At 44.8% G+C, this 25,992-nt stretch overlaps 1 pseudogene; it reads right to left on the bottom strand.

Moving 5' to 3' along the window:
- The window catches only part of LOC121543718, a 32,710-nt pseudogene extending 13,886 nt beyond the window's left edge, over nt 1-18,824 (bottom strand).
- Between the last annotated feature and the right edge of the window lie 7,168 nt (nt 18,825-25,992).

Consider the following 25,992-nt stretch of genomic DNA (forward strand, 5'->3'; position numbering starts at 1 on the left):
AATGTGTAGAGGGGATTCAAATACTCAAACATGGACAATATGAAAGGACAATATGAATGGACTGGAGGAAATGGAACAAGGAAGGTGTGGAAATGTTCCGATTCCATCATCGACGATGCATTGGAAGTCGACACTGCTGAGGAGATGAAGTGTAGTGGACTACATTCCAGTGTCTGCAATGATATATAGACATATTTGCATGTGTAATACATAATTTGTGTCATATTCTTTCTGTATACATTTTTGAAGAATGATATTTGCTGTTATTGGGTACATGTGGGGATCTCAGATGTTTTTGTTTATTTCGTGGAAGCTTAGGGATATTGGGTCTAGGCAGGGATAGAGAGAATCCACAGGAGGGTCCGATGGGTTGACCAGCCTGAATGTGGACATATTTGATTGTATTTTGTTTGCTGAGGCTTTCATGTGTATTTAATTGCATCATAGTTTAAAATGCATTGATAAGGATTTATGAATTGATCTGGAGTACTTAAGTGGTTGCCTGGGGCAGAGGGGCCGTGAGAGAATTTTACTGTCTTGATTGATGGAGGGATATTTGGAAAGAAAGCTGCCAGACAGGTTTTTCGCTCTCACACTCCATAAAGATTTGTTCATATTTCATAGAAATGTATTTACACTCCATAGAAAAATGTGTTTTTGGTTTATTGTTAAAAGATACTCAATAAGAGAAAAATTGTTATTTGTCATAATCCTATTCTTTTAGTTTTCGAGACTTAATTTGTCTTGAAGGGGGGAATATGTGGTGTCTAAGGAATTTATGACTTTGCTAACGTTTGCAAATGGTATCTTGGAGGATGTTGATTCAGCTTAGGGAAGCATCTGGGGAGCAGTTTTATAGGGGCACCCCATAAAACAGAGGAAGTCTGTTGTGTGGAGTCATGGGATTGGTCTGTATGGGAAAACACCCATATTATGTTACATAGGGCATAGGATATAAATACCACGGTTAAAACAAAGGAGGACAGAATAATGATATTTGAGATTGGGCGGTTATTCTCCAGATATTCTGCAGATATCTGTAAATTGAAGCTGAAATACTCTGATATAATAAACCTTTATAATCAAAGTACAGCGTCAGTGGATTTCCTTGTTTTCACAGCATAATTAGCAACGTTTTCTCGACACCACAATAGCACACTGGTGGACTTTATTTAACTAATTATGTGACTTCTGAATGTAATTGGTTGCACCAGATCTTATTTAGGGCCTTCATAGCAAAGGGATTGAATCCTTATGGACGCACCACTTTTACGTTATTTATTTATTTGAATTTTTTGAAACAAGTAATTTTTTTCATTCCACTTCCCCAATTTGGACTATTTTGTGTATGTCCATTACATGAAACCCAAATAAAAATCAATTTAAATTACAGGTTGTAATGCAACAAAATAGGAAAATTGCCAAGGAGGATGAATACTTTTGAAAGGCACTGTAACTCAGTACAGATTACTAGAAAAATTCTACAGTAGGCATGGATTTTTTTTACAACAGTCAGTTGCTGGGTTGATCTGTTAAGATAGCCTCTGAGCTGTCCTAAAGTTAGGATGCACCTTTTGAGGATTTTAGCAAGTTATTATGATGCTCCTTCATGTCTCAAATCCAAACTGCAGAGAAGATAGGGCAATGTATTTAGGAGCTCTTGTTCTGTAATAGCAAAAATCCTAATGTGGTCCTAAAGTGAGCTAAGATAAAGGTGTTACCAAAAACAAATTAGTTTCTGTTGATAGGACATGGCAGTGTTGTTTTACAATGTTCAGAATGGCATGTGACTGTGGCTCATACATACAAGGAAAGAGAACTGAGAACTTCTTGTTGTTTTTGACTTGGGGTTTCAGGTATTGGAGTCCTTCTTTCTCATTTACTTTTGAAACAGCATCCTCGAGCCACAGTCAGAGAATACAAATATTTACACAACATTACATTTTGACTGCAACTGTCACAAGGTAAGACAACTCTATTTTCCATAAATCATCTATTGTTTGTGGACTTTCTATTGAATGGTTAGCTTTAGCTCTTATATCCTTGAAAAAACTCCATTAATGTACTTACTGAAAGCACACCACTGTTATTGCCCATACCTCAAGCGTATTATTCCACACTCTTAAATTTACTTAAGTTACTTGAATAACTTTATAACAAAATAAGTAAATGTTGTGTTTAAATGACCATAATTTTTTATTTGTGAGGTATTTGAATGCCCTAAGGCCTCAGGAAAACTTGCAGACAACAGTGGAGGATCAGGGTCCTATATAAAAAACTAGTCTCAGTCCTGACTTAAAACCTGCTTTAAAAATCCAAAAAGGTTTACATATCACTGTCCATCAATGATCCCCAACCTAATTTACTGAGCCTGTGCAATTGTGACAAATATGATGGATATATGTTGCTCTAAGAGTTGTGTGAAGTTGGTAGAATCTTAATTAAAATGATTCACAGTTGTAATGGTTGCCTAAGGTGCTTCCACCAAATATTTACTCAGCGCACTGGAGACTTATCCAATTATGATATTCCAGTTATTTATTAGGTTTTTTTGGGGTGTAGTGTCGAGTAACGTTGCTAATTATGCTGTGAAACAAAGGAGTCTGCTTATACTGTACTTTGATTATAAGTTTTATTTATATCACAAGCTTTCAGCATAAGTTTACAGACGTCTGCAGCATCTGGAGAACAGTGTCCCAAAATAAAATGTCTGTTCTGCCCTTCTTTGTCCCAACCCAGTACTTATAATCTTTACCAAGATATGGGTGGTTTCCCATACTGACCAATCACCTGTCTCCACCCAACAGACTTCCTCTGTTCTATGGGGTGTCCCTCTAAAACGGATCCCTCTAAAACTGAATAAACATCCTCTCAGGTTCCACTTGAAAACATTAGCAAAGTCATAATTCTTCATACACTACAGGGGAACATTTTCTATATCTGGAGTAGGTTGTGTAGATCTGTAGGGGAAAAAATCTAATGTAATCCCTTTTTATATTTAAATTTAAGGCAGCAAAATGTGAAAGAAGTTCAGGGGGTTTACACCTTCTATAAGCACTGTAAATCCAATGACATGGGGAAATGTTTTGTTGATTTCACATTGAAATCCCATTAGTTGACAACTTAACCAAATGTAAATCAAAACTAGATGTTGAAATGACATCTGTGCCCAATGGGTTCTATTACTGATACTACTGTGTAATTAATTTAACTACTTTTCTAAATTGAACTACTTTTATTGTGTTTTCAGGATAAGATGTCTGCTGAAAACTTCAATGATAATCCTGACATAAATGATATTAAGAACTATGCCAGGTTCACCCCAACAGAGAATGCAGCCAAGGCAAAGGAGCCCCTGGACCATTTTAAGAACGTGATCCTTAACATCGCAGGGGAGAGCGGGGTGGGAAACTCCACCTTCGTTAATGCCTTACTTGGACTCAGGGACGAGGGCGAGGGAGCAGCAGAAACTGTAGTGACCAAGACCACCACGAAGGCCATCAGATACTCCCACCCTACCATGCCTAACGTGTACATCTGGGACCTTCCCAGTATCGGCACCTCAAACTTTAAAGCCCCAAAATACCTGAAGGAGGTCCCGTTTGAAACCTATGACTCCTTCATCATCATCAGCACAAACAGATTCAAAGAGAACGACATCATGCTGGCAAAAGAGATCCAGAAGATGAAGAAGATGTTTTACTTTGTCCGGTCGAAGATCGACAATGACATCCGGGCCGAGGCATGGAAGAAGAACTTCAGGGAGGATAAGTTGCTCTTCAAGATCAGACAGAGCTGCGAGGAGAACCTGAAGATCATTGGGAACCCTAAAGTCTTCCTTATCTCCACCTTTGTTTGAGCTGGGGAAGTATGATTTCCAGCAGCTAATTGACTCCCTGGGGGAACACCTGTCAGAAAACAAGAGGTCTGCCTTAATCCAGTCTCTGCTGGTTTGTTCCGGGATCATGATTGAAAATAGGAGGAAGGAGCTTTTCAAATCTGCCTGCGCTGCAGCTGCTGCTGCCTCCACCACAGCAGCCATACCCATCCCGGGCTTCTCAGTGGGCTGTGAGATTGGTATTATGCAGGCCTTCTTCCACAAGGCCTTCATAGCCTTTGGACTGGATAAGAAATCCAGTCTCGCTTCACTGGGGGAGTCGATGAGAAGATGGTGGCTAGAATGCTGCGTACTAAAGCCATGGTGGCAGCCAAGACTATCAAGGTTCTGTTGGCTGGCATACTTTCCTTTGGTAGTATTGGGGCAATGGGGGTGGCCTTTGGCACTACACTACACCTTCTGCACGAGGGAATAAAAGAGATGGTGGAAGATGCTAAAGCAGTGCTCATGGAGGCAGGCGTACAATGACTGTAAATGTGCCTTAAGCTTTCGCTGTAGTGGACATGCCATATCTAAAATGCATCTTGTGATGTCACGAGAGGCTGTGTCCTGGAGGGACGTTACATCCCCCTGAGGTGGCTGCAAACCCAGACAGCTATGGCTCCATCTGCTGGTATGGTCGGGAACTCCACCCCTCTATGGCCAATCTTCCCACGCAGCTGAAACAAATGAGGAGCTGATGAGCTGAAGGTTTGGGAAGGGGAAGAGACACACTGAGGGAGTGTGTGGGGGGTGAAGAGACACAGTCTCCAACCTGGGCTCTCTGGAGGACAAGAGTGCTGCACGTCCACTTCCATGAGGAATATAAGGATTTGGAGATACTTACCTTTGGGAAATACTCACCTTTGGATATATGCACCTGTGGAAATACGTGAGAGACATTTGGAAGGACTTTTTGCTGGGTTGGCCACTAGCTGCAACGTGGACTACAGTAAGGCTGGGGAAAAGTTATCTGAGCGAGTGAGAATTATGATTTTGGATGTGGAAGAGACATCCCTGAACTGTTAACCCCTTAAAGAGCCACAAGAGAACAGAATTTGGTTATATTTTCGTTAATTTCCCAAGACCTATAATAAAATCCTTGTTTTGTTTGAACCTTGTCTCCTGGCACTACTTGAGCAATCCCGCTGAAAGCTGTGTAGCCTCTCGTGACGTCACAATCTGTAGCAAGCTGCAGGGTGTAGCACAAAGGTGGGTAGTGAGAGACAATATAGAGATCCAGCTCACAGGAGCATGGTTAATATTAGTATCGATAAATAGAACTCCATGTATCAGTGGTAAACAACGTATTGAGAGAAAAATGTAAAATGTTGAATTTTGTTTGAAGCTATAAAGTTGCTTGTTATATACCTTACATTGGTCGTTTTACGAATTGAGTACATTTTGTGTAGTGTAACTTGATAAAATAAAATATATAATTTTACCAAATTTTACCATTTTGTCATTAAGACCACTGTTAGGCCTACTGCTGCTAGGTAGCTCTCTCTCTGCTCTCTCCCTCCCCTCTGTCTGTCCTTGATTGCAGGAGTGAAGTCTGGTGTGCGGGAGTCAGGGTTCCAGCTGCAGCTCATTCACCATAATCACCTCAGCCTTTAAGACCCGGTCAAACTTTCCACTCATCGTCAGATCATAGTCAAGACAACCATGTTAGTCTCGCTGCCGACTCAACCTGTCTGTTTTTGCTCTTGTGTTTTTTGGACTGTTTATTTACTTTTTCTCCTGTGCCACAGATATTTGGAACCTGACTCCTGCCTCCGCTTCACTCCTGCCACCACCATCCTGCTCTCCACTATCGGGCCTCTCCTTTGGACTCACCACGGACACTAGGACATTACGGTACCACACCTGCCCTGACCTGGATCTGTACCCTCCCTGTAACCTGGACTTGCTCTTCCCCATTTATTGGAAACCTGGACTATTGAACATTATAATAAACCTGTTAAAACTTCTCTGGCTTGGTGTACTTGTCTGCATTTGGGTTCTATCCAGTTAAATCATAACAGTATGATCTGACCAACATGAACCCAGCAGACAGTAGCTCGGATACCACCCCAGAGTGCACTCAAATTTGGACTGCCATAGCCAATCAGGGCATTCTACTTGGCCAACATGATACCCTGTTTAAGACGATTGCTGAGGACAGTCAGGTGCTGCTTAATCAGGTTCAATTACTCACCAATCAAGTGTCTGCTCTTACTACCCCTTCAGCCAAGATCAGAGAGCCTTTTGTTCCTGCTCCAGAGCGCTATGACGGGAACATGGGAACCTGTGGCGATTTTTTGACTCAATGCTCGTTAGTGTTTGAACAACAGCCCCTCACCTACGCCTCAGAAAGAGCCCGTATTGCCTACCTTATCAACTCTACTAGCGGTTCCGCTCGTGCCTGGGGATCCGCGGTCTGGGAGAGTCAGTCGGACATTTGCAACGCTTACGTGGCCTTCACCACGGAGATGAGGAAGGTTTTTGACCACCCCGTATGAGGGAAGGAGGCTGCGAAACGGTTGTTTTCTCTTCGGCAGGGGGCTCGTAGTGTGGCGGAGATGGCAGTGGAGTTTCGGACTTTAGCAGCAGTGAGTGGTTGGAATGACGAGGCATTACAAGGAGTGTTCATCAATGCTTTGTCTGAGACTTTAAAAGATGAATTGGTGTCATATGATGAATCGCCTACGCTGGATAATCTTATTTCACTCACTATCAGGTTGGATAATCGGATTCGGGAGCGCCGCCGGAGAGGAGTGTTAGTTCCAAGCAACCTGTCTGTCATCAACAAACTCCTCCCTGCATTGTCCCTACGGAGGAGAGCCGTGTCTTCCCGAGTCGATACGAGGAGCACTGAACCCGAAGCCATGGAGGTGGGTCGTGCACGGTTGTCCTCAGAGGAGCGTGCACGCCGTATTCAGGCTCGGGTCTGCCTGTATTGTGGAGAAGCTGGTCATTTCGTTCCTTCCTGCCCAGTTCGTCCGGGGAAAAGGGCCGGCTCATCATTTATGGGAGAAGTTTTGGTGAGCCGAGCAGCGGATTCTTCCTCTTCTCCCCGCATTCTGCTCCAGGCATCCCTCCAGTGGCAGTCCCAGAATTTCTCTGTTAGTGCGCTGATTGACTCTGGTGCCGACGGAAAGCTTTTTGGATAGAGAGTGGGCTCAACAAATGGATTTGGAGACTGTTCCTATGGACTGTCCGCTGCAGGCTAAGGGTCTAAATGGACAATTGTTGACCCGCATTACCCATCAGACTGTTCCTGTTTGTCTTAGAGTGTCGGGAAATCATCAGGAGAACATTCAATTCCATATTATCGACTGCCCACAGACTCCCCTGGTCCTTGGTATCCCCTGGCTCATAAAACACAATCCACACATTGATTGGGTGACAGGTAGCATTGTTTCATGGAGCACATTTTGTCATGTGAATTGTTTGTGTTCTGCTCAGACTCCTGCCAGTACTGTGCCTCAACCTCCACTGGAGTCCATGGATCTTTCTGCTGTTCCTGACGTGTATCATGACCTGGCATCCGTTTTCTGCAAACACAGAGCTACTTCTCTTCCTCCTCACCGGCCTTACGACTGCGCCATTGACCTCCAGCCAGGAGCCCCGCTCCCCAGCAGTCGCCTGTACAATCTCTCCCGGCCGGAGACGGAGGCTATGGAGAACTACATTCGGGACTCCTTGGCGGCAGGTATTATGCGTCCTTCCTCGTCACCTGTAGGAGCGGGATTCTTTTTTGTTGCTAAGAAGGATAAGACCCTCAGACCCTGTATTGATTACCGTGGACTTAACAACATCACCATTAAGAACAAGTATTCTCTGCCTTTGATTAATTCTGCTTTTCCCCTCCTTCATGGTGCTACCATCTTTACGAAACTGGATCTACGAAATGCGTATCACCTGGTGCGCATTCGTAAGGGTGATGAATGGAAGACTGCCTTCAACACACCCTTGGGACATTTTGAGTATCGGGTTATGCCTTTTGGGTTGTCTAATGCCCCTGCTGTTTTTCAGGCACTAGTCAATGATGTCCTTCGGGACATGTTGAATCGGTTTGTTTTTGTCTATCTGGATGATATCTTGATTTTCTCAGAGTCCTCCCAGGAACATGAACTGCATGTGCGCCAGGTGTTGCAAAGGTTGTTGGAGAACAAACTGTTTGTGAAGATGGAGAAATGTGAATTTCATGTGTCTGAGACCTCTTTTTTGGGTTACATCATAGCTCAGGGGGAGCTGCGGATGGACCCAGCTAAGATCTCTGCTGTCACGGACTGGCCAGCTCCCTCTACCCGCAAACAACTTCAACGATTCCTGGGGTTTGCGAACTTCTATAGGAGGTTCATCAAGGACTACAGCCGCATTGCGGCGCCACTCACCGCTCTCACCTCCATCTCACGACCGTTCGCGTGGAATGAAGGGGGCCGAATCAGCGTTCGAGGAACTGAAACATCGCTCGCCTCGGCTCCCATTCTGATGCAGCCGGACCCCGACCGCCAGTTTGTCGTGGAGGTGGATGCATCCGACACTGGGGTAGGTGCAGTGTTGTCACAACGTTCTCCTGAAGATAACAAACTGCATCCCTGTGCTTTTCTCTCAAGGAAACTTTCTCAGGCAGAGAGGAATTATGATGTTGGAAATCGTGGAACTGCTCGCCGTTAAGCTGGCTCTCGAGGAGTGGCGACATTGGTTGGAGGGCGGAACAACCCTTCATCGTTTGGACGGATCATAAGAATCTGGCTTACCTCCAGTCAGCTGAAGCAGCTCAACCCCCGTCAAGCCAGGTGGGCACTATTTTTTGGGAGATTCAATTTTTCTCTGTCTTACCGTCCTGGGTCACGCAACGTCAAGCCTGACGCCCTGTCTCGTGTTCATTCGGCTGTTGATACTGGTAGTAACCCTGAACCCATTTTGCCTCCTACCTGCAGTATTGCAGTCATCACATGTGACATCGAGGGGATTGTTAGACAGGCTCAACATCATCAAGCTGACCCTGGGAGGGGTCCTCCTAACCGGATGTTTGTCCCTGAGTCTGCTCGCTCCCAGGTACTTCAGTGGGCTCACTCGTCTCCCCTTACCTGTCACCCTGGAGTTTCGCGGACCCTTGACTTTGTGCGACGGAAGTTCTGGTGGGCCACGATGGAGGCGGACACTCGAGCCTTCATTGCTGCTTGTACGGTATGTGCACGAAGTAAAAACTCCACCCAGGCCAGCGCTGGTCATCTACGACCTCTACCTATACCCAGCCGGCCCTGGTCGCATATCGCTATGGATTTTGTCACTGGACTTCCCCCCTCATCTGGTAAGACTGTCATTCTTACGGTGATTGATCGTTTTTCTAAGTTCGCTCATTTTTTGGCCCTACCTAAACTGCCCACTGCCAGAGAGACGGCTGATATTTTGGTTGAACATGTGTTCCGCTCTCATGGTCTACCCACGGATATTGTCTCTGACAGGGGTCCCCAGTTTGTCTCCCAGGTGTGGAAAGCTTTCTGTAAAGCTTTGGGCATTACATCCAGCCTGTCCTCTGGATATCACCCCCAGACCAACGGGCAAGCCGAGAGAGCGAACCAGGAGATGGAGACCGCACTTCGCTGTGTCACTGGGTCTAACCCTGGGTCATGGAGCTCCATGCTCCCCTGGGTGGAATATGCTCATAACACCTTGACTAACGCTTCCTCTGGTTTGTCTCCTTTTCTGTGTGCTCTGGGTTATCAACCTCCCTGTTCCCTTCCCAAGAGAGGGAACTTGCGGTACCCTCGGTGCAGTCCCACATGCGCCGCTGCTGCAAGGTCTGGAGGAAGGCCAGGGTAGCTCTGTCCCGAGCTTCGGCGTACATGCAGAGGCAAGCCAACCGTCACCGGTCCCAGGCTCCCGGTTACTCTCCTGGTCAAGAGGTATGGCTGAAGTCACGGGACCTTCCATTGAAGGTGGAGTCGAAGAAGATGGCGCCTCGTTTTATAGGACCGTTCAAGATACTGTCTATTGTTAACCCCTGCGCGGTTAAGCTACAGCTTCCTGCCTCCCTACGGGTTCATTCCACCTTTCATGTTTCCCAGATTAAGCCTGTGTCGGTTAGCCCTTTGTGCCCGCCCTCTCGTCCCCCTCCTCCGCCCAAGATCGTGGGTGGGGGTCCGGTCTACACTGTCCGGCGACTTCTGGATGTTCGCCGCCGGGGTCGTGGTTTCCAGTACCTGGTGGATTGGGAGGGTTATGGTCCTGAGGAACGTTCCTGGGTGCCCAGGAGCTTCATTGTGGATCCTGCTCTGGTTCGTGAGTTTCATAGGTTACATCCTGATAAACCCTGTCGGCCGCCAGGTGGCGTCCGTAGAGGGGGTACTGTTAGGCCTACTGCTGCTAGGTAGCTCTCTCTCTGCTCTCTCCCTCCCCCTCTGTCTGTCCTTGATTGCAGGAGTGAAGTCTGGTGTGCGGGAGTCAGGGTTCCAGCTGCAGCTCATTCACCATAATCACCTCAGCCTTTAAGACCCGGTCAAACTTTCCACTCATCGTCAGATCATAGTCAAGACAACCATGTTAGTCTCGCTGCCGACTCAACCTGTCTGTTTTCGCTCTTGTGTTTTTTGGACTGTTTATTTACTTTTTTCTCCTGTGCCACAGATATTTGGAACCTGACTCCTGCCTCCGCTTCACTCCTGCCACCACCATCCTGCTCTCCACTATCGGGCCTCTCCTTTGGACTCACCACGGACACTAGGACATTACGGTACCACACCTGCCCTGACCTGGATCTGTACCCTCCCTGTAACCTGGACTTGCTCTTCCCCATTTATTGGAAACCTGGACTATTGAACATTATAATAAACCTGTTAAAACTTCTCTGGCTTGGTGTACTTGTCTGCATTTGGGTTCTATCCAGTTAAATCATAACAACCACATGTTCAACTTAATAAAATAAATATGTTTTCCCATCTCAAGGAGTAAAAAAGTATATGGTAAGTGCCATTACAGTAACAGCGTTGATCATAACAGGGCTGAGGTTCCATCATAAATCCCCTTGACAGGGGGAATGGAAGCCTGTTGTGTGCAACAGGGAATGAAAAGCTTCACAAGAAAATAAACATTGTTTAGCTAAAGTTAGCTAGCAAATTTTTGTGCACATTTAGAATTTCATAAATACTGATTCTACCACCACAAAACACCTTAGCTAGATGTAGAATTAGGTAGTGAAGGCATTGGCTAGGCCTGGCTCCCCAGTGGGTGGGCCTATGCCCTCCTAGGCCCGCCCATGGCTGTGCCCCTGCCCAGTCATGTGAAATCAATAGATTAGGGCCTAATGAATTTAGTTCAATTGACTGATTTCCTTATATGAACTCTGACTCATCAAAATGTTAGAAATTGTTGGTGTTGCGTTTATGTTTTTGTTCAGTATAATTCCAATATCATTATAATTATGTATATGTGGAAATTGCGTTGAAAATTCCACATCGAAACTTAAAATACTTTTTCATCCTATATTGTGGGGTCTGAAACACAACCAAAACTAACTGCAAATGCATACAAGTTTGTAGAGTCACAAGTTTGATGTAGTCATTGCGTGCTAGGAATATGATACTTTTTTTCCCCACTGTACAAGCCCTTAACCAACAATGCAGTTTTAAGAAAAATAAGAGTTAAGTAAAAAATATAAATACAAAATAATTAAAGAGCAGCAGTAAAATAACAGTAGCGAGGCTATATACAGGGGGTACTGGTACAGAGTCAATGTGCGGGGGCACAGGTTAGTCGATGTAATTGAGATAATATGTACATGTACCTGTAGGTAGAGTTAAATCAAATCAAATCAAATGTTATTGGACACATGCGCCGAATACAACAGGTGTAGACATTACAGTGAAATGCTTACTTACAGCTATTAACCAACAATGCATTAATTTTTTTTATAAAAATAGTAAAAATAAAAAATAAAAATAAAAAAAAATGTTGAGAAAAAAAGAGCAGAAGTAAAATAAAATAACAGTAGGGAGGCTATATATACAGGGGGGTACCGGTGCAGAGTCAATGTGCGGGGGCACCGGCTAGTTGAGGTAGTTGAGGTATTATCTATGCATAGATAATAAACAGAGAGTAGCAGCAGCGTAAAAGGGGGGGTGGGGGTGAAACAATGCAAATAGTCTGGGTAGCCATTTGATTAGCTGTTCAGGAGTCTTATGGCTTGGGGATAGAAGCTGTTAAGAAGCCTTTTGGACCTAGACTTGGTGCTCCGGTACTGCTTGCCATGTGGTAGCAGAGAGAACAGTCTATGACTAGGGTGGCTGGAGTCTTTGACGATTTTTAGGGCCTTCCTCTGACACCACCTGGTATAGAGGTCCTGGATGGCAGGAAGCTTGGCCCCAGTGATGTACTGGGCCGTACGCACTAACCTCTGTAGTGCCTTGTGGTAGGAGGCCGAGCAGTTGCCATACCAGGCAGTGATGCAACCAGTCAGGATGTTCTCGATGGTGCACCTGTAGAACTTTTTGAGGATCTGAGTACCCATGCCAAATCTTTTCAGAATCCTGAGGGGGAATAGGCTTTGTCGTGCCCTCTTCACAACTGTCTTGGTGTGTTTGGACCATGATAGTTTGTTGTTGATGTGGACAACAAGGAACTTGAAGCTCTCAAACTGCTTCACTACAGCCCCGTCGAAGAGAATGGGAGCGTGCTCGGTCCTCTTTTTCCTGTAGTCCACAACCATCTCCTTTGTCTCGATCACATTGAAGGAGAGGTTGTTATCCTGGCACCACACGGCCAGGTCTCTGACCTCCTCCCTATAAGCTGGGATATGAATTCACCTTTCGGCAGGACGATAACCTAAAACACAAGGCCAAATCTACACTGGAGTTGCTTACCAAGAAGACAGTGAATGTTCCTGAGTGGCCGAGTTACAGTTTTCATTTAAATCTACGGCAAAACCTGAAAATGGTTGTCTAGCAATGATCAACAACCAGTTTGACAGAATTGAAGAATTTCTAATAGAAAAATGGGTAAATGTTGCGCAATCCAGGTGTGGAAAGGTTTTTTAGAGACTTACCCAGAAAGACAGCTCTAACACATACCCCCCCCCGCCTTGACGCGCAGCTCCAGCAGCGCGCCAACCCCGGCCTCGGGGACGGCCAGGAGGACGCGGAGCAGTGCGAGCCGGATGGTGACGGTGGAAATCCCGCAACAGGGAGGGATCGAGGATATCCCTCACCGGGACCCAGCACCGTTCCTCCGGACCGTACCCCTCCCACTCCACAAGGTACTGAAGGCCTCCCACCCGACGCCTCGAATCCAGGATGGAACGGACAGAGTATGCTGGGGCCCCCTTGATGTCCAGAGGAGGTGGAGGGACCTCCCACACCTCAGACTCCTGGAGCAGACCAGCCACCACCGGCCTGAGGAGAGACACATGAAACGAGGGGTTAATACGGTAATCAGGGGGAAGTAATAACCTATAGGTGACCTCGTTGATTCTCCTCAGGACTTTGAACGGCCCCACAAACCACGGGCTCAGCTTCCGGCAGGGCAGGCGGAGGGGCAGATTCCGGGTTGAGAGCCAGACTTGATCCCCCGGTACGAAGACCGGGGCCTCACTGCGGTGGCGGTCAGCGTTGGCCTTCTGACAACGCACGCCGCGTTGGAGGTGAACGTCGGCAGCGTCCCACGTCTCCTCCACGCGCCGAAACCAGTCTCGGTCTGGCTCTGGTGCCACGGTGCCAGAACCAGTTGGTAACCTGAAACACATTGGAATGGCGTTATGTTAGTAGAGGAGTGGCGGAGAGAGTTCTGGGCATATTCTTCCCATGGCAAGAACACCGACCACTCCCCCAGCCGGTCCTGGCAGTAGTACCGCAGGAACCTATCCACATCCTGATTTACCCGTTCCAACTGCCCATTAGACTCGGGGTGGAACCCAGAGGTCAGGCTGACCGAGACCCCCAGACGTTCCATGAACGTCTTCCAGAACTTGGATGTGAACTGGGGACCTCGGTCATACACTATATCCTCTGGTACCCCGTAGTGTTGGAAGTCGTGTGTAAACAGGGCCTCCACAGTTTGCAGAGCCGTGGGGAGACCGGGCAGAGGAAGGAGGCGGCAGGCCTTGGAAAAGAGGTCCACAGCGACCAGGATGGTGGTGCTACCTTGGGAGAGGGGAAGATCAGTCAGGAAATCAACAATTAGGTGAGACCATGGTCATTGTGGAACTGGTAAAGGTTGTAACTTACCCACTGGGAGGTGCCTAGGTGCCTTACTCTGGGCGCACACCGAGCAGGAGTGGGAGGGGTACGGTCCGGAGAAACGGTGCTGTGTCCCGGTGAGGGATATCCTCGATCCCTCCCTGTTGCGGGATTTCCACCATCGCCATCCGGCTCGCCCTACTCCGCGTCCTCCTGGTAGTAACCGAGGTCGGGGTCGGCGTGCTGCTGCAGCTGCGCTTCAAGGGGGGGGTACTGTCACGACTTCCGCCGAGGCTGCCTCCCCTCCTTGTTCAGTGGTCGATAATCAATACACGGGCGTAGACCGCAGTCTTTCTTCTTCACAAAGAAGAAACTCGAGGAGGCGGGTGAAGTGGAGGGACGTATATACCCCTGGTGCAGGGACTCGGTGACGTATGTTCCATAGCCGCCGTTTCAGCCTGCGACAGGGGGTACACATGAACCCGGAGGTTTATCGCGCAATCCCCCGCCCGATGAGGTGGTAACTTGGTAGCCTGCGTTTTTACAAATGCATGAGCCAAATCGAGGTATTCGGGGGGAATGCACACGGTGGAGGTACTGTCTGGACTTTCCACCGTGGTTGCACCAACGGAAACACCTAGACACCTACCCTGACACTCTCGCGACCACCCCGTGAGAACCCTCTGCGGCCATGAGAAGGTGGGGTTGTGGAGTGCTAATAAAGGGATACCTAATACCACAGGGAAAGCAGGGGACTCAATAATAAAAAAAGAGATCTGCTCACAATGAGTCTCCTGAGTAATCATGGTGACTGGTGCAGTAACTTCCTGAACACACCCGGACCCTAATGGTCGACTATCAAGTGCTCTGATGGGGAGTGGAATGGATAGGGGAACCAATGAAATGCCTAGACGGCGTGAGAATGCCCTGTCCATAAAGTTCCAAGCTGCACCTGAATCAACTAGCGCCTTACACTGGGGAACTACCATGTGATCGGGAAAGTAGATGGGTAGGGTACAGTGGAGAGCAGAGGGCTCTGAACGAGTGTGGGTTTTCGATACCTGGGGTGATGCGAGAGTGCCCTGTCTGCCGCCTCCAGACCCAAAAGAGCGTTTACGACAATGTGTGGTGTACTGTCCCTTCGTGCCACCAGAGTGGCACTGTCGCTGTCGTCCTCCTCCAGAATTCTGAAAAGCTATCCAAGGATTGTTCCATAAGGTTGTATTTCTAGGAAGTGATGTTGGTTGTTGTAGAATACGTTTCATTTTCTTCCATATTGTTATAGTGTTCTTACCTATGAAGTTGTTAATATTCTTAACTTTATCCTTTGAAAAGCACAGGTTGCTATTGGTAGTGGAGATGTTGAGGAGTGAGCTGAGGTAGAAGGGGGACTTGCCTATGAGGGACTTGTAAATACAGTGCATTCGGAAAGTATTCAGACCCCTTGACTTTTTCCACATTTTCTTACATTACATTATTCTAAAATTGATTAAATACATGTTTTCCTCATCAATCTTCACACAATACCCCATAATGACAAAAAAACTGGTTTTTAGAAATGTTGGCAAATGTATAAAAAATGTAAAACGTTAATATATTTCTTACATAAGTATTCAGACACTTTGCTATGAGACTCAAAATTGAGCTCAGGTGCATCATGTTTCCATTGATCATCCTTGATTGGACATGATTTGGAAAGGCACACACCTGTCTATATAAGGTCCCACAGTTGACAGTGCATGTCAAAGCAAAAACCATGAGGTCGAAGGAATTGTCCGTAGAGCTCCGAGACAGGATTGTGTCAAAGCACAGATCTGGGGAAGGGTACCAAAACATGTCTGCACCATTGAAGGTCCCCAAGAACATAGTGGCCTCCATCATTCTTAAATGGAAGAAGTTTGGAACCACCAAGACTATTCCTAGAGCTGGCCGCCAGCCAAACTGAGCAATCAGGGGAGAACGGCCTTGGTCAGGGAGGTGAGTTCCAGAGTTCCTCTGTGGAGATGGAAGAACCTTCCAGAAGGTCAACCATCTCTGCAGCAGTCCACCAATCAGGCCTTTATGGTAGAGTAGCCAGACGGAAGCCACTCCTCAGTAAAAGGCACATGACAGCCCGCTTGGAGTTTGCCAAAAGGCACCTAAAGGACTCCGACCATGAGAAACAAGATTCTCTGGTCTGATGAAACCAAGATTGAACTCTTTGGCCTGAATGCCAAGCGTCACGTCTGGAGGAAACCTGGCCCCATCCCTACAGAGAAGCATGGTGGTGGCAGCATCATGCTGTGGGGATGTTTTTCAGCGGCAGGGACTGGGAGACTAGTCAGGATCGAGGGAAAGATGAACGGCGCGAAGTGCAGAGAGATCCTTGATGAAAACCTGCTCCAGTGCACTCAGGACCTCAGACTGGGGTGAAGGTTCACCTTCCAACAGGACAATGACCCTAAGCACACAGCCAAGACAACGCAGGTGTGGCTTCGGGACAAGGCTCTGAATGTTCTTGAGTGGCCCAGCCAGACTTGAACCCAATCGTGCAAAGAGAAAAATTTGCAGTTTTATAGCTAATCTTATGCTATTCTACACATTTTGCCATGAAGCTGAGAGAAAATGTTGCTGTTCTAAAGCTAATCTCCTGTAATTCTACACATTTTGCCATGGGGAAGAGAGGAAAATGTGCAGTTTTATAGCTAATCTCATGTTATTCTACACATTTTGCCATGAGACAGAAAATGTAGCATTTTTTTAGTTAAATAAAGCTAAAATATAGGTGTGTTGACTGTGATAAATGCACTGCATTATGAGCTGTCTTATTTGCTAAATGAACAAATGAAGTAGGCAGTGGAATATAGTCATAGAAGCAGTGACATAGCTGATCTTAGCAATGCGGGTGTATTTACATTTACTAGCGTTTCTTTCAATTGTATTGCACAAAAATAGTCTGCGGGAAGCCAGAAGTTAAATATAATTTCATTTCAACTTACTGTGCCGGTGGGCAGGAAGGTTGGTCATTACGAAGGGGGGAATTTGAGACAAAATCTCTAAAGGATCTTATTATTAAACAGACATTTGAAACATGGGTCTGTTGTAGACCCACTTCCTCTCTGCTTACCTCGTGTCAAAATAAAAGTCCTGCACGTCCGCCATATGTGGACATACTGGGAATAACTTATGGGGGACTTTCATTTTGACACAAGGTAAGTAGAGAAGAAGTGTACAGGTACAGGCTAGTAGTTGGTGATGGTCTCTTGGATCCAGGGCAGCAGGACACAGACCTTGGTGTAGACACCAGGGTAGTTGGGCTGGGCACAGCCAACACCCCAGGACACGATGCCATGATCTCTCCGTTACACACCAGGGGACCGCCAGAGTCACACTTAGAGAGAGACAGAGGGAGGGAGGGAGGGAAAGAGAGAAAGAGAGAGAGATAATTAATTAATATATAAATGAATTAATTAATGAAATGATTAGTTTGCGAAGTTGCAGGGGTATTGTCTGTATCTGACAGGCGTCCTTACCTCCCTCCAGGTACACGGCACACACCATGGTGTCAGTAGAGCCCTCCAGGGGCATGCCTGCGACGTTTAGGCCCTACCCTACCCAGGCCCGATTGCTTCTGTCAAATTTAAGGCCTGGCCCGAAACCCGAAATCAGAAATAACTTCCTCCATTAGTAAATCCATTAGCTGCTCCTCTCTGTCGCTCGGTCTGCATGAACTCTGCTCATGGCGGCTTTGTGTCTGTGAGTATCAAGCAACGGCTCCGCTTGGGCTGCTCTGCTCAATGACGAGACATGAGAGAGCAGTTAGCTGTTAGCTACGTTTAGTCACTCTACATTCTTATTTTCTGTAATCTCTCCTGTTTTATATTTGACGAGGTCCTCTGTAGCTCAATTGGTAGAGCATGGCGCTTGTAACGCCAGGGTAGTGGGGTTGATCCCCGGGACCACCCATACGTAAAAATTTATGCACACATGACTGTAAGTCACTTTGGCTAAAAAAAGCGTCTGCTAAATGGCATATTATTATTATTATGATCTTAGTGAGATATGACAGTACTGCCCAGCAGAGCACGAGCAAATGACTCAGCTTTGAAATGTTAGTGATCAATTTAGTGATAAACGAGTCCTGCCTGTACCCTAGTTATTGATGAAAAAACAACCCAATGTATAATGCCGTGGCCCATCCGGGCTCGAGTCGGGTAGCAGAGCTCTAGGTGTCATTGATCTGGCTAGTGTCGGACTTCTCACAGATCTTATTAGACAGGATGGGGATGTCCACACACTGTAGGTTAAATGGGTTGAACACTGAGAGAGAGAGAGAGAGAGAGAGAGAGAGAGAGAGAGAGAGAGAGAGAGAGAGAGAGAGAGAGAGAGAGAGAGAGAGAGAGAGAGAGAGAGAGAGAGAGAGAGAGAGAGAGAGAGAGAATAAAGATAAGTGTTATTATCAGGTAGTGGTGGAATACAGCCACCCTTTCAGGACCCCCATCAGACCCCCAGTCTCACCCCATCCCATTTTACACCCAGTCTGCATTCATACCAGAGTCGGTGTCAATGTTTCCCTATTCAGACACCACACACATGTCCCCAGCCTTGGGGTAGGCCATGGGCAGGGCGATGGGCTTGACAAACTCATTGAGAGTGGCAGGGTGGGCCAGCTTCAACAGCATAATGTCGTGGTCCAGGGTCAGGTAGTTGTAGCTCTGGTGCCAGTAGATGGCGTCCACAGACATGTACTGCTCCGTACCCTCGTGCTTCCAGATGTGGTGGTCACCCAGGATGGCAAGCTGACTCCAAGGAGAGAGAGAGAGAGAGAGAGAGAGAGAGAGAGAGAGAGAGAGAGAGAGAGAGAGAGAGAGAGAGAGAGAGAGAGAGAGAGAGAGAGAGAGAGAGAGAGAGAGAGAGAGAGAGAGAGAGAGAATGGAATGGAATGGAATGTTCGTATCCTGTATATTTGACTGTGATATGTGGTTGGCTCGCCTAGCTAACTTAAGATGAATGCACTAACTATAAGTCGCTCTCAATAAGAGCATCTGCTAAATGACTAAAATGTCAAATGTAAATGTTTTACAGATCTCATATTACAGTATTGAATTATTTTTTACCAACATTTTTAAATATTGATGTCACAAATGTATCATTTGTACAGTTCTTTATAAAAAAAATATGTAGTTATTTGTTACATTTGCAGTTCTACTCATTTCTCTGAGAGTGAGGTGGGTAATAGCATCTTGCAAAAAAACATCTCTGAAATGAAATCATCAAGTGATTTTAAACAAATACACTACATGACCAGAAGTATGTGGACACCTGCTCGTTGAACATCTCATTCCAAAATCATGGGCATTAATATGTAGTTGGTCCCTCCTTCGCTGCTATAACAGCCTCCACTCTTCTAGGAAGGCTTTCCACTAGATGTTGGAACATTGCTGTGGGGACTTGCTTCCATTCAGCCACAAGAGCCTTAGTGAGGTTGGGCAATGATGTTGGGCGATTAGGCCTGGCTCACAGTCGTCGTTCCAATTCATACCAAAGGTATTTGATGGGGTTGAGGTCAGGGCTCTGTGCAGGCCAGTCAAGTTCTTCACACTGATCTCAACAAAACAATTCTGTGTGGAACTCGCTTTGTGCACGGGGGCATTGTCATGTTGAAACAGGAAAGAGCCTTCCCAAAACCGTTGCCACAAAGTTAGATGCACAGAATCGTCTAGAATGTCATTGTATGCTGTAGCATTAAGATTTCCCTTCACTGGAACTAAGGGGCCTAGCCCAAACCATGAAAAATAGCCCCAGACCATTATTCCTCCTCCACCAAACTTTACAGTTGGCCCTATGTATTTGGGCAGGTAGCGTTCTCCTGGCATCCACCAAACCCAGATCCATCCGTTGGACTGCCAGATAGCGAAGCGTGATTCATCACTCCAGAGAATGCATTTGCACTGCTCCCGAGTCCAATAGCGACGAGCTTTACACCACTCCAGCCGGTGCTTGGCATTGCGCATGGTGATCTTTGGCTTGTGTGTGGCTGCTCGGCCATGGAAACCCATTTCATGAAGCTCCCAACGAACAGTTATTTTGCTGATGTTGCTTCAAGAGGCAATTTGGAACTCGGTAGTGAGTCTTGCAACCGAGGACAGACGATTTTTACGCGCTACACGCATCAGCACTGAGTGGTCCCATTCTGTGAGCTTGTGTGGTCTACCACTTCGCGGCTGAGACGTTGATGCTCCTAGACGTTTCCGCTTCACAATAACACCACTTACAGTTGACCGGGGCAGCTCTAGCAGGGCAGAAATTTGACTTGTTGGAAAGGTGGCATCCTATGACGGTGACACGTTGCAAGTCACTGAGCTCTTCAGTAAGGCCATTCTACTGCCAATGTTTGTCTATGGAGATTTCATGGCTGTGTGCTCGATTTAATACCTGTCAGCAACGGGTGTGGCTGAAATAGCCGAATCCACTAATTTGAAGGGGTGTCCACATACTTTTGTATATATAGTACATGTCTGCCATTTAACAACCCCATGCCATGATTAGATATTGAAAAAACACACATCTCTTTCATAATTTCTTTAAACAATAAAAGCTAATTTACCAACATTTCTGAAAACAAATATATAGTGTTTTGGAAAAAATATATATTTTTTATATAATTAATTTAATAGTAAAAAAATTTATGTAGCAATCGCAGATTTACTACTTAAAGGCCCAGTGCAGTCAAACACGCGACTTTCCTGTGTTTTATATATACTTCCACACTATGAGGTTGGAATAATACTGTGAAATTGTGAAAAGTATGATAATGCACTTTTAGTGTATGAGCTGTTTGAAAAGACCACCTGACATTTCAGCCTGTTTTGTTGGCATGGAGTAAATTAATGAATAGACCAATACGAAAGATACTTCCAAACCCCCTATAAAAAAAAAATAAGTAAAATAGTTCCAAACCTCTCTGCCAATAATAGCTAGTTTTTAGTTTTCCCCTGCCCACTCAGACCACTCCCTCATAGTCCTAGCAAAATTATTGCTTGATAAATTGAAGAAGCTATTTTTGTTTATTTTTGACCATTTTAACTGAAAACAATCACAGTAAGGTACTTAATTGTTACCCAAAAATTATTTGATACTGAGATAAAAACAACTGCATTGGACATTTAAATACATAAAAAAAATATGTGCACATGACACTAAGTTGCTTGATTAAATCACTTTGATACTATTTACACTACCTTTCAAAAGTTTGGGGTCACTTAGAAATGTCCTTGTTTTCCATGAAAACATACATGAAATGAGTTTGAATAGGAAATATAGCAAAATGCATAGGAAATGTAGTCATTGACAAGGTTATTCTAATTTTAATAGAAATAATAATTGTGTCTTCAAACTTTGCTTTCATCAAAGAATCCTCCATTTGCAGCAATTACAGCCTTGCAGACCTTTGGCATTCTAGTTGTCAATTTGCTGAAGTAATCTGAAGAGATTTCACCCCATGCTTCCTGAAGCACCTCCCACAAGTTGGATTGGCTTGATGGGCACTTCTTACGTACCATACGGTCAAGCTGTTCCCACAACAGCTCAATATGGTTGAGATCCGGTGACTGTGCTGGCGACTCCATTATAGACAGAATACCAGCTGACTGCTTCTTCCCTAAATAGTTATTGCATAGTTTGGAGCTGTGCTTTGGGTCATTGTCCTGTTGTAGGAGGAAATTGGCTCCAATCAAGCGCCGTCCACAGGGTATGGCATGGCGTTGCAAAATGGAGTGATAGCCTTCCTTCTTCAAGATCCCTTTTACCCTGAACAAATCTCCCACTTTACCACCACCAAAGCACCCCCAGACCATCACATCATGCCTCCACCATGCTTGACAGATGGCATCAAGCACTCCTCCTGCATCTTTTCATTTGGTCTGCATCTCACAAATGTTATTCTTTGTGATTCGAACACCTCAAACTTCGATTCGGCTGTCCATAACACTTTTTTCCAATCTTCCTCTGTCCAGTGTCTGTGTTCTTTTGCCCATCTTAATCTTTTATTTTTATTGGCCAGTCTGAGATATGTATTTTTCTTTGCAACTCTGCCTAGAAGGTCAGCATCCCGGAGTCGCCTCTTCACTGTTGACGTTGAGACTGGTGTTTTGCGGGTACTATTTAATGAAGCTGCCAGTTGAGGACCTGTGAGGCATCTGACACTCTAATGTATTTGTCCTCTTGCTCAGTTGTGCACCGGGGCCTCGCACTCCTCTTTCTATTCTGGTTAGAGCCAGTTTGCGCTGTTCTGTGAAGGGAGTAGTACACAGCGCTGTACGAGATCTTCAGTTTCTTGGCAATTTCTCGCATGGAATAGGCTTAATTTCTCAGAACAAGAATAAACTAACAAGTTTCAGAAGAAAATTATTTGTTTCTGGCCATTTTGATCCTGTAATTGAACCCACAATTGCTGATGCTCCAGATACTCAACTAGTCTCAAGAAGGCCTGTTTTATTGCTTATTTAATCAGCACAACAGTTTTCAGCTGTGCTAACATAATTGCAAAAGGGTTTTCTAATGATCAATTAGCCTTTTAAAATGATAAACTTGGATTAGCAAACACAACGTGCCATTGGAACACAGGACTGATGGTTGCTGATAATGGGCCTCTGTGCGCCTCTGTAAATATTCCATAAAAAATCAGCTGTTTCCAGCTACAATAGCCATTTACAACATTAACAATGTCTACACTGTATTTCTGATCAATTTGCTGTTATTTTAAAAACAAGGACATTTCTAAGTGACCCCAAACTTTTGAACGTTAGTGTATACTTTTTAAACTATAACTACATTTGTTTGAAATCCAATGGGTTTCATATGCCATATGCTTACAATGGTGAATAAAGGAACCGGCTACTGCTCTCAGCTCTACACTAAACACCCATTAACTTTCATCAGCTGACAGCAGCTGCCTGTCCCCAATTTTGGGCCTGAAATCTTTTTTTTGTGTGATAAAATGACAATTATATTTTATTAGTGAGGTGTGTGAATGACAAACTGGCAGACAATAATTGAGGATCAGGGGCTTCCAAACGTGTAGTATTGGATGGCGCCTGTAATAGCACCTATTTTTTCCAGGCCAGGATTCGATCACGGTTTGTCTGCAATGCACCTTTTAAAGGCAATGTTCCAGCTTTCGAGAATATCAAACCATAACGTATTAGAATGTAAATGAAGTCAGGTCTTTCACAGCCATTCAGAAATAACACAAGATGTGGGTCTTGTTCTACCTTGTTCACAGGGCCTACCAACTGGGCACACACTGGTTGAATCAACGTTGTTTCCACGTCATTTCAATGAAATTACATCTTGGAATCGACGTTGAATTGACGTCTGTGCCCAGTGGGTAACCACTTCGTTCTAAGTGCTTGTATACAGCGCCAGATCTTCGACAACAAAATACAGTACCTACAAAAATTCAGACATTATGACTATCGCAAATGTATTAAATCTTTCTTTTCTTTTTTTACAGTAAAATGGGTATTATTGTTTTTACAGTAAAATGGCAGGTCAAATTCTATTCTTATTCTCATTTTCAAACTTGATTGTGACCATATCTAGACAGCATAAGAAATATAAAAAGGCTTATTCATTCATATTTGATGGAATGGTTCTTCATTACATTTGATATCATCATATTTTCATAATTTTATCCTACTTTTATAATATACTAGATCTTATAAACAAGTCCAGCTTTCCACTCCCTATTTAATTTTGCTATTGTGACTGATTGGGTTCGAACCAGGTCTCCAGCATGTCACAAGACTGTGTTAGCCCACTTAGCTAAAGCCTAAATTGCGTTTTTTGTGACATTCCCTTCTAACGCGGCCTGTGATCATCGTAGAGGGGAAAAGAAAGCACATCCATGCTCCAGAGAGTCTTAGCTAAATTGCTTATAGCCAAAGCAGTTCAAACACTAGAGCCAAATTCGTAGGAAGAAAATAGAATTCAACATACCACACTGGCTTCAGAAACCGGCAGAAGCTTCTGTTTACCACAGAGAGATTCTATCTGTTTTCCTCTACCTTTCCTAGCTGGCAAAGTACCAGGATGTTGTCTCTGATTTTGAATCTGAATTTAGAGAACTGAATTTGAAAACTGAATCTGAATGCATCTGAGAAGTTGAACAGATGAAACTTTGATTAACTTGAAATGATAGTTTGTAAACTTGATACACAGACAATGAATGCAATATTTACCATTCTGAAACTGAATGTATAAATATTGAATTTGATTATTAAATTAAATTGAAATGCAATTGTAAAACTGAATGCAATATTCGTTCAATTAAGTTTCAAATCATGAAATACAAGTTCAATTCATGAATGAAATGATTAAAGTTTTTGCAATAAACATTCAAAAATATTACATTCAAATTCAATATCCTAATACAGATTCTAAATTATAAAATTCTAAATACAATTTCTGTTGGCAGTGAAATCGCTCCATATACTACCACTACAGTGGTACCTCCAAACAAGCTTCAATGCCATACAACACTCCTTCAGTAGCCTCCAACTGCTCTTAAACACTAATAAAACTAAATGCATGCTCTTCAATCGAACGTTGCTGGCACCCGCCCACCCGACTAGAATCAGTCTGGTTAGATTGTAAACTCTCCTACCAGAATCACATTAAGCATCTCCAATCCAAAGTTAAATCTAGAATCGGCTTCCTATTTCGCAACAAAGCCTCCTTCACTCATGCTGCCAAACATGCCCTCGTAAAACTGACTATCCTACCGATCCTTGACTTCGGCGATGTCATTTACAAAATAGCCTCCAACACTCTACTCAGCAAATTGGATGTAGTCTATCACAGTGCCATCCGTTTTGTCACCAAAGCCCCATACACTACCCACCACTGTGACCTGTACGCTCTTGTTGGCTGGTCCTCACTACATATTAGTCGCCAAACCCACTGGCTCCAGGCCATCTATAAATCACTGCTAGGCAAATCCCTGCCTTATCTTAGCTCATTGGTCACCATAGCAACACCTATCCGTGGTCTGCACTCCAGCAGGTATATCTCACTGGTCATCCCCAAAGCCAACACCTCCTTTGGCTGCCATTCCTTCCAGTTCTCTGCTGCCAATGACTGGAACGAATTGCAAAAATCTCTGAAGCTGGAGACTCTTATGTCCCTCACTAACTTTAAGCATCAGTTGTCAGAGCACCTTACCGATCACTGCACCTGAACACAGCCCATCTGAAATTAGCCCACCCAACTACCTCATCCCCATATTGTTATTTATTTTGCTAATTTGCACCCCAGTATCTCTATTTGCACATCATCTCTTGCACATTTATCATTCCAGTGTTAATACTAATTGTAATTATTTTGCACTATGGCCTATTTATTGCCTTACCTCCATAACTTGCTACATTTGCACACACTGTATATATATTTTCTGTTGTATTTTTGACTTTATGTTTTGTTTTACCCCATATGTAACTCTGTGTTGTTGTTTTTATTGCACTGCTTTGCTTTATCTTTGTCACGTTCGTTGAATGACGGGACGGACCAAGGCGCAGCGTGATATGCGTACATGTTTATTTTAACTGTTAAACACACAACAAAACAACAAAGGAAACGAAACGTGAAGTCCAAGGTAGCACACACAACATACCTTAACTGGAACAAGATCCCACAACTAGACTGGGCCAATAGGTTGCTTAAGTATGGTCCCCAATCAGAGACAATGAGCGACAGCTGCCTCTGATTGGGAACCACACCGGCCAACATAGATCCACACATGCTAGATATACAACATAGAATATATACAAACAAAGAATGCACGCACCCTGACTCAACATATAAGAGTCCCCTGAGTCAGGGCGTGACAATCTTGGCCAGGTCGCAGTTGTAAATGAGAACTTGTTCTCAACTGACTTACCTGGTTAAATAAAGGTGAAAATAAATAAATAAAAGAAA

This window comes from Coregonus clupeaformis, unplaced genomic scaffold (genome assembly GCF_020615455.1).
Source record: "Coregonus clupeaformis isolate EN_2021a unplaced genomic scaffold, ASM2061545v1 scaf1373, whole genome shotgun sequence".
NCBI classification, from domain to species: domain Eukaryota; kingdom Metazoa; phylum Chordata; class Actinopteri; order Salmoniformes; family Salmonidae; genus Coregonus; species Coregonus clupeaformis.